This window comes from Trichechus manatus, unplaced genomic scaffold (genome assembly GCF_000243295.1).
Source record: "Trichechus manatus latirostris isolate Lorelei unplaced genomic scaffold, TriManLat1.0 scaffold00008, whole genome shotgun sequence".
Classification (NCBI taxonomy): Eukaryota; Metazoa; Chordata; class Mammalia; order Sirenia; family Trichechidae; genus Trichechus; species Trichechus manatus.
In genome coordinates, this window is record NW_004443944.1 from 1,544,809 (window position 1) to 1,549,711 (window position 4,903).

Here is a 4,903-nt window from a genome sequence, read left to right on the forward strand (position 1 = left end):
CCTTGTTCCTCAAGGGGCAGGAAGGACCTGGGGACAGGCCGAGGCCCAGATTATCACAGCCTGGAGGGTGGAACAGGACCAGGGACAGAGGGGCGGCGGGCAGGGCAGGGGCTTTGAATGGGTTCTGCCCCACCTGCCCTCGGCTGTGTCTGACGTAACTGACAAGCTCACACGGGGATTTATGGCTCGCCCAGCCCAGCAGCGCTCCTCCACCCCTCTGGCCTCCAGTCCCTCCCTTTGGCCGGAGAACCAGGCGCCCAGAGGCCCCAGGCAGCAGCACAGCCTCCCCAGACCTCAGTCTCCCAATACGGGGCCTTAGGTGCCTTCTCCCCAGCTCCCTGAGCAACCCCTCCGTGCAGGGACGGGCTGGGGTCGGCGGAGGGTCAGCTCAGCTCACTCCTGCAGGTAACCCAGCCAGCCTTGCCCCTCTCCCCTCAGGCTGCACAAGGGGCCAGGGTCAGCCTGGAGTCCTCATCCTCACACCAGTGCCCATCAGCATCTACCCAGGGCTGCGGGGACATGGGGGAGCCAGCGCCCAGTCTGCACGGGCGGGCCAGGTCCAACCAGGGCAGCCGGAAGGGGTGTGCTACGGGAGGGACCCTGCCCGGGGGCCGGGGTGGCATGCAGCCGAAGCTGAGCATGTAGGGTGGGGGTGGGGGACGCCAAGGCGCCAGAGGAGAGGCCCGTCCCTCCTGGGACCTGGCCCAGATGCTGACGCCCCCTTATCCCCAAACAATAGGGACTGTTTTCTTTCCCCTCGATAAGTGTGTCTGAGGTAAACGGTTCCCAAGCTCAGGAGTGGGGAGGGGGCTGCTGGGCCAGTGACAGCTTGAAATGAAACCCAGAGCCGGCAGGATGGTGGGAGGCGGCCCTGCCCCCGCCACTCAGTCTTGGACTTCATGATTCCCAAAGCCCCTGCCCCACCAAATCCCTCCACCCCCAGGAATCAGGAAACGGGGTTCTGCCTGTCCACCAGGCTGTTGACACACTAGCCCTCTTCTCTCCATGGGGGTGGGGTGGGGTCCCCATCTCACAAACGTGTCCTCTCTGGCCAGCCCGGGTCAGTCCCACTGGGCCAGGGAAGGGTCCCACTGGGCCAGGGAAGGGTCCCACTGGGCCAGGGAAGCCTGCCACGTTGGGCGAGGGACACCTCAAGGCAGAAAATTCCTCCTGGCCACCTCGCACCCCTCCAGCTGCCCAACTTAACAGGCAGCCGCCGCAGGCACGGAGCTTGGCACCCCCTCCTACAGCTGACCCCAGGCCCCCGTGCGCGGCTCCCCTACCTTGGTTCCTTCAGCAAGACTTTGCCAAGTGTGCGCCTGTCCCAGAAGCATGCTATGGGCACCTAGTCTCACTCATCCCCCCAAAGCCACAGTGAAGGGAGACCGCCAGTGTCACCCCCTTCACAGAAGAATGGAGACACAGAGGAAAGGAACTTGCCCACGGTCACACAGCCAGGAGCCTCAAATGACACTCTGCCTACCGCAGGGACCCACCATCCCCAAAGCTGCCCTCAGGCAATCATCGTCTGCTGGGGACACAGCCAGGAGAACATGGCCATCTGTCCACACACGATGAGGTACAAGCGAGGAGAGAGAGTAGTCACATACAGGAGGGGCCGTGCAAGCTGGGCTTTGAGGGATGCGTAGAAGTTTGACAGGTAAAGAGGGGGCAGAGGAAAGGCCCTCCAAGTTGGGGAGGAGCATGGGCAAAGGCCTGTGGGGAGGAAGGTTTACTGACCGATGGGGTAGCAGAGGTAGCTAGGGCTGCAGGAAGAGGTCCCAAGGGGAGAGCAGGGTCTTGGTGGGCTGGGGCACCTGGCTCAGGAGCCTGACTCCCTCCAGAGGGCTCCAGGGAGCCTGGGGGCAGAGTCTGAGCAGGAGGGTGACAGAGGCATATTGATATCAGAAGGCAACTTGTGGGGGGCAGAGGGAGGCTGGGGGAAGTTGGGGCAACCTTGGCTTTGCAGCTTTGGCAGTGACTTGTCTTTTGGCCCAAATCAAAGGGACCTTGAGGGGTTCACAGATGACCAGCGCCCCTCCCTGCCCTGCCACAGTCCCCCTCACTGCGCCTGGGGCCCCAAGGGTCCAGCCCCCCCCACCAGCAGCCTCAGCTTCTCCTGCTGGGGGCAGGGGGCAGGTGGGCTCACATCCCACCTCTGCAGAGGCCGGTGCCTGTTCGCCTGTGTGAGAGGCCAGAAGGGCCTTGGGCTCCCAGCAACCACACTGCTGAGGGCCGGCCTCGGAGGAACCCTCTCTGACCTTTCCCTCCCTGCTGGAGACCAGGGATTTAGAGACAACTTCTGAAGCCCCCTACCCCTACCCAGCATCTCAAGAAAGAGCACAGACTTTTGAAGCAACATGATCTCAGTTACAAAAACAGTGCATGTCCGCTGTGCTGTCGTTGTGTACCCTTCCAATCCATGGCGACCCCAGGGGAAAGAATGGAACTGCCCCATAGGGTTTTCTAGGCTGTAATCTTTATGGGAACAGATCACCAGGTCTTTCTCCCGAGCAGCTGCTGGATGGGTTCGAACCACCAACCTTTCGGTTAGCAACCGAGCGCTTAACCATTGTGACCCCAACCAAAACCAAACCAAACCATGCCATCTAGTAACCCTGGAAGGCAGGGTATAACTGCCCCCGTAGGGTTTCCAAGGAGCAACTGGTGGATTCAAACTGCCGGCATTTGGTTAGCAGCCGATAGCTTAACCACTGCGCCACCAGGGCTCCCTGGCTCCTCGTGTCCACTTTACAGATCTGTTAACACAGAACCACAACCGCCAGCCTTCCCTGCAGGCTGCATGCTTCCTTTAACACCTTTGTGATTACGGCTGTGTGCCCTTGGGCTTGCTACCCAACCTCTCTGTGCCTCCTTTCCCACCTGCAAACGAGAATAACAATGGCGTTTACCTGTAAGATTGAGGTGAAAATTAAATCAGCACATCATAGGACGAAGTGAATATGAGTGTTTACTATTCTTCTTTGTAGAATTTATTACAATTGAAAAGTTCAAATCCCACCGCCTCCCCCCACCCCCAGGCAGGAGCCCAGCAAGCGGAGTCTTTCCTTTTTTTCTAAACCTTGTTTTAGGGGAGGGAGGGTCTCAGCCCCCCTAAGTTGTCAGTCTCCCCCTTCTCACCTCCCTGTGCTCCATGCTCTGGGGGCATCTTGCGTTTCATTGAAGCTTTCTCTGGAACCCGGTTGGAGGGCGCTGGGGCAGCGCGGGTTCCAACAGCTTCGCAGTTCCACGGCCTGAGCCGAGCACGGTCGGACTGAGCTCCCTCCCCGCTAGGGCGCTGGGGCGCGTCGAGTTTCCAGGCCCCTTAGCAGCACGGGATCCCTCCCCACCTTCCTGCCCTGTGGGGCCCACTGCCAACGAGGGAAAGAGAGCTATCCACAGTCAAGTCGCGGGGGTGGGGCCAGGAAGAGCGGGGACCACCTGAGCCCACCCAGCAACATCTACGGGGCCCTAGCGGATGAGCGTGGGGGAGGGTGTGGGACTGCTGGATGAAGTGGGGGAGCTGGAGGTCGCCTTGGCCCCTCCCAAAGGCACACACTCCCACCGCTAGGCTTCCACTCCGCTCAGGCTGCGGTGGAGTCGGGGGGCCGTGCCCCCACACCCCCGTGGCACGGTCTGTTAGGCCCCCAGTCCCGGGATGTGAGTCGGGACCGCGTGTGCCGCCTTCTCGGACATTCCGCTCCCGGCAGCCTAGGTGCCTCGGAGCCCACCCCAATCCTTCTCTGTTGCGCGCAGGCAGAAGGGTGCTCAGAGAGGTGCGAGCGCCGGCGCCCCCACCCGCGTAGGACGACAGCGCTCCCCAGCCGCCCCACCACCACCTCCAGATAGGGACCCCAGGGCCCAGAGTCTGCTGGCCGAGGACCCTCACTTCCAGCTGCCGCATCCACCTGGCTTCCCCTTGTCCTACGTCCACCTCCGCCTGCAGGGTCTTCGGCCTCCACTGGGAACGAGTCCAGCGCCCCCTCCTCCGACCCGGGCGCACCCTGGGGCGATGTGAGCTGAAGGCTGATTCCTACAAACGGAAACCGGGCCACCAGGTGAGCCCGGTTTCGGCCCAACCAGAGTCATTCCGCCCATGCTGTGCGTTGTACCTCTCCGCGCCTGAGTCGCCGACGGTGCGCAGGGCCTAGCGGTCACCGGGACCTCAGGGGAGGCTGAGCGCGGAGACCGCCCTGTCCCAGCTCCGCCACCCCAAGGGAGTGCGAGGGGCGCCATCCTGCCTGGTCGCCACCCACCCATCCATCCTCATTTCTGGCGCCCCGAGGAGACTCTTCGGGAGTCCCCAGCTCGGTGACCCATGCAAGTCTCCTCGAGAGCTAGGGCCTTGGGGGCTTGCAAGTGCATCCAGATCCCACCGGGGCCCCAGACCCTGCTGGATCTGCCGGTACTCCCCAGCTGAGAACCCTGAGCCCCCGGACACCACATTTGTTCAAAAATCGAGGAAGTTGCGGGTCTCCCGCTGGACTAGGCGCGTGTGGTGGCCCGTCCTACACCAGCTCCGAGTCCAGGGACTCGAGCCGGCGGTCCCCTTAGAGGCCGAGCCGTGCATTGGGCCTCCGGTACAGACGCAACGTGAGCGACCACGGGCCCACCACGGCGTGTCCTTAAGCGCGGCCGGCCGGGCTCAGGGATGCACCCACATCCCGGAACCAGACTCGAGGCCAGCCCTAGGAGAGAGGGTCCCGCGAGTCCCGGAACAAAGTTACAGAGGCCTCTGCGCGCGACCCCCCCGGGGCCCTCCAAGCCCGCCCTCTCGGTCGCCGGGGTGTTGGGCTCAGCGCCTGGGTGCCCGCGCCATACGTCCCCATCGCCTTTCCCGCCGGGCCCCGCGGGTCCAGCCCGCACGGGTCACGTGGCGCGGCGTCCCGAGCCCAGGCTCTGA